Source organism: Coffea arabica, chromosome 11e, assembly GCF_036785885.1.
Source record: "Coffea arabica cultivar ET-39 chromosome 11e, Coffea Arabica ET-39 HiFi, whole genome shotgun sequence".
Taxonomy (NCBI): domain Eukaryota; kingdom Viridiplantae; phylum Streptophyta; class Magnoliopsida; order Gentianales; family Rubiaceae; genus Coffea; species Coffea arabica.
This window is the reverse complement of record NC_092331.1, coordinates 16766089-16777546: the sequence shown is the minus strand read 5'-3', so window position 1 is coordinate 16777546 and position 11458 is coordinate 16766089. Positions and strand designations below refer to the sequence as shown.

The window sequence follows — 11458 nt, the reverse complement described above, 5'->3', positions numbered from 1 at the left end:
GATTCGGATTTAGTGACAAGAATTAATCGTCACTGTTTAAAGTACTTATTTCTAAGTCACTTTCATTAATTCTACTGTGCCATCCTAACTTTTGCGATTTAGCCCCAAATGTTGTAAAAAATTCCATTAATTCCATTATGATACCTTAACTTTTACAATTTAGCCCCATATGTAGTACACCGATTACTTTAATTCTATTATTACTCCCTAACTTTTGTAATTTAGCCCCATATGTAATTCACCAATTTCATTAATTCTACTATGGCACTCTAACTTTTGCAATTTAACCCCCATATGTAATACACCAATTTTATTATTTCTATTATGACACCCTAGCTTTTACAATTTAGCCCATATTTTTTTATTAGGAAATTACGAATGGTATCTTGATAAACTATGTATAAATATTTTATAATTTTCTCAAACTTAAGTAATAATTTGTTATAAACTCTAAAGATATATCTTTCATTACAATAGTTATAAGGCAGGCAAGTCTTTTTATCAATGGAATAAGAAATTTATGCCAGATTTATCCTTTGTACTACATGCCAAGTAGTATTAGCAAAGGAATAACAAAGTACTACAAAGTAATTAACAAAATAGCCTTCAGGGAGTGTAGTTTATGGGCAAATGAGCATTATCTATTCAAAGTACCAACTTTTTATGGGCATTTTACTCTCAAACATATAATTTATGATAAATTTATAAATGTTTGTAAGTAAAATTCAAAAAGTGTTACACTGATTTCTTACAAAACGAAAACTGGCAGGTTATCTTTTCAACATAAATTAAATTTTTTTTAAAAAAAGAAATGGCCCATAAAGTACCAACTCTTTGTGGGTTTCCTCCATTACATGAACAAATATTCTGCTCTTTATGGGCATTTCACTCTGAATCATTTAATTTATGTTAAATACATAAATGTTTGTAAGTAAAATTCAAAAAGTGTTGCACTAATATTTTTATGAAAGGGAAACTGGTAGGTTTTGTATTTAACATAAATTAAATATGTGAAAGCAAAAAAAAAAAAAAAAGAAATTACCCATAAATCTATGTCTTGCAAATCTATACTAGTAAAATAGTTTCAAACAAAATTAAACATTAAACTAAACTGTAATTTATACACATTTTGCAACTACTACTTTGTGTTTTCTCTGTAATGAATTTTTTAATTATTGAGAACTTAAGTTTTGTCTTGCAAATCTATACTAGTACAATAGTTTTAAACAAAATTAAACATTAAAATAAATGTTTGAAAAAGAACAAAAGTACATTTATCACTTGCAGTAATGTAACAAAATTTTCTCAACCATTATCAATATTTTCACAAAAGTATTAAAAACTAGCAATTGACAATATTAAAAACTAGCAATTTAATTAGTGACGACTTTTCTTGTCATTATAATCTTGAATAAATTATAACATTATGTCATCACTAAATTTTCTTTGATTTTGACTTAACAATAATGTCTTATTAATAGCATTTGATTATTTTTAATGAAAGTCTGTTATAACCATAGAATTTGACTTTCGTTATTTTCAATTAATGATGTACTTTAGTGCTGCAATTATAAAAAATTGCAGGGCTAAAATATTTACAAATTATAAAAGTATATTTTCACTTATATGTAATTAACAATTGACAATATTAAAAACTAGCAATTTAATTAGTGACGACTTTTCTTGTCATTATAATCTTGAATAAATTATAACATTATGTCATCACTAAATTTTCTTTGATTTTGACTTAACAATAATGTCTTATTAATAGCATTTGATTATTTTTAATGAAAGTCTGTTATAACCATAGAATTTGACTTTCGTTATTTTCAATTAATGATGTACTTTAGTGCTGCAATTATAAAAAATTGCAGGGCTAAAATATTTACAAATTATAAAAGTATATTTTCACTTATATGTAATTAACAAATTTTGCCACCTATATTGATGAAAATTTGTGTTTTTGTACTAAAAAATAAAGAATAATACTATAGCAATAAAATCTATGCTTCAAACCAAATTAAAAAAAAAAAAAAAAGCATGATGATTTGTCTCAAATGTTGGGAAAATGATTATTTTTATTGAAACTATGTTATAACCATATAATTTGAGTTTAATTATTTTCAATTACATGATGTTCTTTAGTGCTGCAATTATAAGAAATTAGTATAAAATATTAGCAAATTATAAAAGTACATTTTCAATTATATGAAATTAACAAATTTTGTCACCTATGTTGATGAAAATTTTTATTTTTTGCTAAAAAATAAAGAATAATACTATAGCATTAAAATCTGTGGTTCAAACCATATTACAAATCCAGAAAAAAACATGATTTTTGGTATCAAATGGAGGGAAAATGAGTGAAGTCAAAATTTTGATCAAATCATAGTGAAAGTGCCGCGCAACAAAAACAATTTCCAAAGCAAAGCAAAGACCAAAGCAGCGGAACACATTCTGAAAACAAAAGCAATGGAACACTTGGTCTGAGTTAAAGCAACGGAACACTTGAGCAACACAAACTTTCACCGAGCTGAAACAAACAAGCTTCTACACTGAGCACAAAACAGAGCTTCCGCACGGCACCTGATACTTTCACCCACACAACAAATCCGTTCTCTGGCTTCTCACTAGCATCACCATGGCTGTCCAGCATTAAAGGGCAAGGTTTTCATTGGAAAGGTTCATTTTTCTCTCTCCTATACATTTTCCCCAATTTTTCCAAATCCTTAATATTCTACAATATTTTTTGCAAATTTCTGCCCAAAATCTTTTAGCAGCTCTTGATTATTAGATGCTATCATAGCTATGTTGTTATTTACTTGATCATTTTCTCCAATTGCTTTATGGCCCTAATTTTGATAATAGTTTTTGGCATATCCTCTAGTTTTCTTCGTCAACCATATTATCACATCACTAAATGACTTTCTGATCTTAGCCGGTGACCACAATTTCATTTAGCTATGGTTTGTTTTTCAATTTACTTGACCGAGCTCAGGTAGGACATTAGGAACTATGATGAGTCAATTTCAGGCTAATTGTAAAGCGCATAGCCATCAGTGGAAGCTTTAAGGACTTTCACTAACCTGGAATTGGATGTTCTCATATTTAGTTCAAAGTCACGTATTCCTTAAAAGATATGAGCAATTTGAAAACCTGTCTTTCTTGTTAGTAAACTGATTATGCTCAAAGTCCCCTTTTTCCTCAAGATACTCCAGATTCTAAGTTTGTTAAAAGGAGATGCTAAATTTATCTTTAGTGGGTGTTAAAGAGGCTGGTGGAGAAGGTCTATGCCTTGTATTCAAGTCCATAATTAGAGTAAAATCTCGTTTCTTTCACTTTCATTTTGCATCATCCTTGGATATGGTTTATGTGGTTCCTCAACCACTAACGAAATGCATATTGTAACTCTTACCCACTTTACCTTTTAATGTAACTACTTGTCACCCGTAGTCATATTGAATAATCTATTCTACTATCTCTTTTGTTCAGTTAGAGCAACAAATAGTGGCAGCTGGTGGCATGATACCCGTAATTCCATAAGTACCTCCACTTAGCCTACTTGCAAGAAGGGTAAGCTGCGTTGTCATGTAATCTGGCCCCCTGGTTAGAGGTTGATAAAGAAGGTGCCCTGACTATCAGACAAAGATAAATTGCTTCAGAAATTAGAAATTCTATCAGCAATGGATTCTGCTTTTTGCCCAAAAAAGAAAAAAAAAACTGGATTCTGCCTTCTAATGTTCCACTGAAATTTGGTTTAAGTAAGCTTTTGATGTTCCATTTTCCCTTCATTACACTCATATCGTGCATTGATTGTTTGATCACTTGGCTAAGAGTTGCTGAGAGTTTTGTATAGTGCCAAATTACTTTTTACTAAGAAGATGATTGGCATTTTGTTTGGAAATGATCATCCTGTTTGTTCTCTTAGTTTAAGACAGCATCAATTTTGATGGAGGAGATACAGCTTTGCGATTAATCTTATTGAAGCAAATGTCTGGTTCAGGTGTTAGTCAATTTAAGTGGTGTACTAATCTGGTTTAAGAAATTGTCATTCGACGAGTAACATAGAGGAAGGCTAAAAGAATAGCAGGTTTAACTTCTGCCGTCACCCATTGTAATTAGCAGAATTATTAGTGAGTACACCTTTTAAATTGATGAATTTGCCTATTGATGTGAAATGCCAATATGACTAGGTGCTACAAAAGGTGTGAAACCCGCGATTTTTTGGCTCTGTTTTATTAGGGCATTATTGTAAACTTTCCAGTTAATTAAAAGATAAAGTTTTTACAAAAAAAAAAGGGAATAATAAAATAAAGTAATGGTAGGATAGGGTAAGGGGTACTAGTATAAGTAGCATTAGGGTTAGGGTTTTATTGAAACCCTAGACAAAAAAATAAGCGCAACCTTACCTTTCTCTCATCTGCCTCCCTAGAGCAAGAGCCGTCAGAGAAGAGAGAAGGAGAAGAAGGCGTCACCGTCAATCGATCCGACAACTAGGCACCTAAACCTGTAAGTCCCGACTTCACACAAGTAATCTTCTCTTTTAAGTTTTAGTAGTGATATTAATCGTTCTAGGAAATCTTACGGACATGTATTGTTGCTATATAGGTTTATATATATATATGTTTCGATAAGATTCACATCTGGATTAATAGAAATAGGGGGGTGTTTTTAATCCTGATAATATAGGGTGTTTGATTCTGTTTAAAAAAAAAAGAGGAAAGGGAAGAGCAGCGGCGGCTGCCGCTGCTCTGTTTCGGCTAGGCGTTGCAGAGGCAACGCCACAGGAAGAATACCAAAGGTTGGCCTTTCGGTCAACCCAAGACCGAAGCAAAACAAAAATTAAAAAAAAAAAGATTTAAAGAGGTTGTCGCCAGCACTCGCTGGCGACCATGAATAAAAGCCATGGTTGGCCTTTCGGCCAACCAATAGAAGCAGAGGTGTGACGCCCCCACTTCTCCCTAAGGCGAACCAAAGGGTATCCGCGGGACGCCTGCCCAGCTCTCGCCGGGACTCACTACAATCGATCATTCAAAAGCTCGAAATACTTTAAGTAACCTCAATACATAATTAAAGTACTTCGAATATCTCACACTTACAATTATGCAGCTTTCAAGCTTAAATACAACCCAATGGAAAAGGGGTACTATAGCCATCCGTTATAATATAACTTAAAGTCTTCAAAAGAAAACAATCTAGTACTACTCACGAGCACCCTTGGTCTCGAACCCTGTAAAAGAAATCCACAACGTGGTATGAGCTACACAGCCCAGTGAGGTTCCAAGACACTCTAACAGTTCAAATAAATCAAATAAGTTGGGCATATCATACGCATGGTTCAAGGTTACACAATGGCATGTTATCATGAGGCAATAATCATTGTACAGGTAATTTGAGCATATCATAGGTATGGCACGTTTTCATAAAACGGTTATCATTATGTAAAATAAACACACATTGAAGGATACGGTGTTCCAGTGGAACTCTGTCGGTCATCTGCACCTTATGACTTCCGGATCCCCTCGGTTTGACTGGCCATCACCTTATCCCTCCAGTGGTAATACTCGAGTATACCGAAACGGTTGTCCAGGGTTCCAACCTACCCGACCGAGCCCAGTCCTGGCTCGAGTAGGTCAGTAACCGAGGCAGGGCCCAAGTTCAGCTTAGAGCTTACAACATGCACAAGTAATCAAGTAATTCAGCAAAAGGTAAAATTCATCATTTGAGTAGGTCGAGTGAGATAAAGTACACACTCGCCTAACAATGATGGACAACTTCATATAACATGCGATTCATGATAATCAAGTGATCAAGTAAGTTGGTGATCACGTAAGCAGATAATCAAGTAAGCAAGTAGCCGAATGGATTAGAAAACGGTAAGTAAACACGGTAAACGGTAAACGGTGGTAATTACGGTTAATTGGCAGACATATGTCATTTTAATAGGCCACCATTGGCCGATTTTCACTTTTTCCACATAAGGGTCGAGGAGATTCACTCCAACCGACTTATGCTGTCATAGCATAATTAATCATTTAAACACATCATGTAGATATGCTCTCCAAACATTTCATATCTAGTATTTCAAGTAATCACATAAATATGCTCTTTAAGCATTTCATATCGAATAGTTCAAATATACATATTTCAGGTATTTCATGTCGAGTAATTCAAGTATACCTTATTCAGATATGCATGAGTGTGGTAAATACTTAACATATAGCACTTAACACTTAATAATCATGGGTTATGCATGTCATAGACTTATTCCAATTACGTATTCCTATATGGAACACTCACCTATAGCAACAAGAGAGTAATACTCAAACAAGTGTCTAGGCGTCCACTTCGAGTTCTTCTTGAAGGTCCCCTTGAGCGCCTGAGCAAATAACCATTAACTATTATACACTATCACTTAGAACTCCTACTTATCAAAGAAGGTTGTACAATCTAAAGGGAATTCATGAATTGGGGCTTAATTATTAATAATCGAGGCTCAAGAGTAAAGTTTTAAAGTCTAAAGAAAGAGACTAACATTTTTCATGAAATCGAGTTCAAAATGTTCAATCGGTATCGAGAAAAGAAGGCAAGTTTCCAAAATCTCATTTCTAAGAAATTGTCAAATTTTAGCTTTGGGTGTCAATTCTAGAAAAATCGTATCTTGCACTACGTAGGTCCAAAATTGGAAAGCTTGATACCATTGGAAACTACATTCCGAGTACTACAAGTTTCTAGAAGACACTTTTCCATGATTCGAAATGGAAGGTATTCAAAAGTTGGATCAAAGTTACTGCTGTAGAATACTAAGACAGTTTCAAGGTTGGTTTTTGGCCAATTTTGGAAATTCAGTAAAATTCACTTGTTTTGAACTAACCTTTGAAATTTGGAAATCAAATAGTGTTGCAATCCAAGAGTATAACAAAACAAGCGGATTGAGAAACGGAGTTTCGAGCACCAAGATATAGTAGCCCCAAGTTGAGGAAGATTCAAGACTGAAGAAGAATTTCCAGTTTTGAACCTCCAACACTAGAAATTTAATTAGGTATCGAAACGAACTTGAATTGGCACCAAAATTGGCAGTATTTCAATACTATATGGAAAGTATCTCTCTATCGAATTTCGGGGAAAAATACCTTCGGCAAGGTAGTTAATTAGCCAACCAAGGTTCAAGAAAAATCCTAAGGCAAACTGCCTTTGACTTGCATTTCCCAATTTCCAATCGTCTAACCAAGAAAGTTATCCAACCATGGTTCATTTGTGAAATAAGGGTCTAATATACACCCATAATATCTTTGGTAAGTGTTTAATATCAAAAACATCAACTAACAAGTTCATTCCAAGATTTGGTTCCAAACCAGTCCCAACATTAGGGTTTTCCAAAACAGAGCAGTCCACTTGTTTCAGTCACAACTCAGTCAATATAGCTCGAAATTGAGCATGGCTTACGCCGTTGGAAAATACATTCATAGTACTAAAACATCACAGAAGAAGTCATTCCCAAATTCGGCACCCATCTGGTTCAAATTCGTGCATCAAGTTGCTGCCTGAACACTTCATTCCAGACGAACAGAGCAACAGGACAGCGAACTTAAAACATTTGGTTCGGCTTGCTCACAAGGAATCAGAACGTGCATTTTATACCAAATTAAAGCTAGGAATGTCTAGTTTCAAACGCCACCGACGGCACATGATTTCGACATCCGAGGACAGAGTTATAGCCAAAATGCCAACGCTGGACAGTGCAATACGGAACAGATTTCCAGATTGCCACTTCTAGGAGAAAAATTCATTTGACCCACCAAACGTTAATGTTTTCCAACGAAAATTTTTACACACATAATATAACATATATACATCAGGTTCATGCCAATAGATCACCAAAAATGGGCCTTCTTATGGCCGAACAAAACAGGGGCATTTTCGGAAATTCTTGCCAAGACCTCTACTTTGAGTTTCCAACAATAACACTCCATAAACTCATCATTATAACCACTAAACTACCATTAAATCCAACATTAATCCTTAAATCAGCAACAACAACCCAAGTGTGGGAATTCCAAGAGCCCACTATCACATTTTTACACCATACACAAGCTAACCAAATGCATGCATGAACTTAACAAGGTAAGATAGCTTCCAAACTTCAAGTTTTCAAGAGTGGATCATCACTTACTTTGGGTTGATGTTCAGCAGAATTTTCGGCCCTCTATTACCCCAGAAAAACCGTGATTTCCAGCCCTTGTTTGCAGCTCAAAATGATCCTCAAGTGTCAAGCTAGGTGTGGTGCAAGTTTGGTTAATTTTGGAGATGATTTGGAGTGGTTTTGAGTGAGATTAGTGAGCAGAAATTTTGTTGCAAATGAGTTAGAGAGAGAGAGGAGCTTGGCCGGCTGTGAGGAGAGAGAAGAGAGAGTGTGATTTTGATCTAAGTTGGCTTCTCAAAGAAGATTAAATGTGTGGTGAAAAATTGCTCCAAAGTCAACTCTTGTAAGGCTCGTTTGGCACGTTTTTAGACTCGATTTTCTCGCGCGTTTGGTTCACTAGTGCACTAAACCTCTAATGCACTCATGTTAATATAAACATTATTCACTCTTAATTGTCTCGAAACAAGGGTCTAAAGTTCCTCAAATAAAGTCGCGCGTGTGAAAACGCGTACCGCCAATTTTACCGCTATAACGCGAAACTTCCGGGAAATTCTTATAACGATAGTACTAATAACTATCACTTGAGTATTTAAACATTAAAATACCGAATTTAGGTCCATTGTACATGTCTCCAATATTCCAAACTTATTGTACTCTCAAGCGGATAAAATCTTCAAGCACTATTCACTGTTTTTACTAAACGCGCTCCAGGAAATTAATTCATGAAATGAGTTACTTTAAAAATATAACGAAGTTATATTACCATGTATTTAGGTCTAATAAGACTAGAAAATATTCCTCGAGGCAAATATCCAATTAAATAATTTATTAAGCCACAAATTAGGCTAAAAAAAAATAGTTTTTTACGAGTCCTCACAAGAGGGCCGCCAGCCTTGCTGGCGACCATTGTTAGTCAAAGATGGTTGGCCTTTTGGCCAACCATGGACCCCACCTGAGAAAAAATAAATAAATAAATAAAAATAAAAATAAATGATGATAATATTAAACAAAAAATAAATAAGTAAAAAGGGATGCAATTTAAACTTGGACCAAACTATAGTATAAAAATTTAGTAAGTTTTTAATAAATAAATTTTAAATATAACTAGTCCATTTTTATAGTATATCGTGAATATTAAAATTCAGGACCCAATTTAAGGTAATTGTTAGAATTGAAAGGTTAGTTATGTAAAATTTATACTTAATTAATTACGTCTAAGATACTTAAATGAAAATCTAAAACATCTTAATCTAACCTTATTAAGTTAATTTAGACCATGTAAGGTAAGTTCTAAATTGTTAAACTAGATGCTTAAAATCATGATAATAATAATAATAATAATAATAATGAATGATTATAAATTATAAACATTTATAGTAAGATAACAGTCAAAATAATAAACATGTTTATGGATAATTATTTTATTTTAGAAAACGTTACGAAAAGGGAAAACTTTCCAAATTAAGAAACTTTCTAAAAATAAGAACTTTCCAAATTAGGAAACTTTCCAAAAATAGAAACCACCCAATTTGAGGGAGATGGTAATAGGGTCCATTTAATGGCCAAGGTACGAATCTTATGCTTACTTAGAGGTTGTATATTCATGCGTCTATAGGAAGTAACAACTAATTAGGGAACTCATGCATTTGTTAGGTGCGGTACAAGGACCTAAAGTAGTTCCGCTCAAGCAGCTAAACAAAGGTAGGTGGTACTTACCCTTCTGAGATTTCAAATGTGCAAAATGAAATTCTTGTTTTCAATACTATTTTGTTGTGGACTCGAAAGGTGTTTGGTTAAGTGCTTTACTGGGATATTTATGAAAGCTATATTTTACTATACAAAATGGACCATGTGACTTATTTGAAATGCTTTGATATGTTCTTATATACAAATGAGCTGAATCTTTTATTAAAGCAAGGATTTATGTATATGATGTATGAAACGAATTTTGACCAGTAAAGCTCAAGCAGTCATGGAATAGACGGTAGGGGCTATAGTCCTGTCTAATCGCCATGGTAGCCTGGTATAGAGTCCGGCCGATTGGTAAGGTCATGGTAGCCTGGTATAGAGTCCGGCCGATTGACAAGGTCATGGTAGCCTGGTATAGAGTCCGGCCGATTGACCCAAATATGAATGAGATCAATCGATAGTCGCGAAATCTATTGGTCGCCCACCTAGAAGGGGTTTAATCTCTAGGCTGAGTACTCAGTAGCCGGTCATTACATGTACTTGTTATGAGCTAATCTGAAAGAATGATTTATAAGCCGATATGGAATGAATTTATGAACTGATTTGAAATGAGGCTTATGAACTGATATGAATTGATTTATGAATGGATATGAAGGGATTTGTGATTTGAGACGAAATGATTTATGACTTTACGATTTCTCATGTACAACTATCCATAAGATGCTTTCAAGTGGCTTGCCATTCTTTACTACTGATTGCTTTACAAATGACGTTACTTTCAAAATTACGGATGTGAATGATATGCAAACGATTTGAGTTATACTTATATTTGTATATGTATCTATAAAACTAAGAGTGCATGGTCCAACAGAGGGGTAAATATTACCTACTGAGCGATGTGTCGCTCAACCCACTTCTTACCATTTTTGCAGATTTTGAAGAGTATGAATTGGTTTACGTAGAAGACCCTGAGGATGACTTTTACTAGCATTAGACGAATAGAAGTTGGCAGGCTAGCTACCTCTAGTTGCTAGTCTTATTTACTTTTGTTTCCGCTGTTCCAATAAATGTATGAGCATCTTGAATATTCGTAGACTTCCTTTTATATGTAATTCGAACCGCACTTTATTTGTTTAAATTATTTAGTATTGTCAAGTTTAAAATAGTTAATATAGCCTTGTGTTCCTGAGTGGGACTTGGGAGTACGGCGGATGTCATGTGACGGGCACGTGCGGGCTCGGGGCGTGACAAAAGGTAGCAAGATGTGGAAGTCCATTTAATGAAACCATTCTCAGTAATGACTTCTGAAAAAATAACAAGAATTTTTTGGTTAATTCTAGAATGTTTTAGTTCTTACATGACCAACAAAGGTGAATCTTGGTGTTTTTTTAGCAATACATTACATACAACATTTCCAGAATGTATGATGCTTTTTTTTTTGGGTCAAAAGTCAACTTCATATATGTAACACAGTATCATTCAATGTCTGATGCTGGATATTGGAAAGATATGTGTCAAACATTTCAAACTGGAGGAGCTACTTGTTCATCTTATTATGCCAAAAAAAAAAAAAATTCTCCAGATATACTTTTCTGGTTGTATCTCAAGGTTCAGGGTGGGAAAAAT

At 34.1% G+C, this 11458-nt stretch overlaps 1 long non-coding RNA gene across 1 annotated transcript; it reads right to left on the bottom strand.

The window, feature by feature from the left end:
• Window positions 1-5027: 5027 nt before the first annotated feature.
• LOC140021674 (uncharacterized) lies at window positions 5028-8386 on the bottom strand. Its single transcript, XR_011825573.1, has 2 exons — window positions 8174-8386; window positions 5028-6379 (listed from the first exon to the last, which is right to left on the bottom strand). It is a non-coding gene; the product is annotated as an uncharacterized lncRNA (long non-coding RNA).
• Between the last annotated feature and the right edge of the window lie 3072 nt (window positions 8387-11458).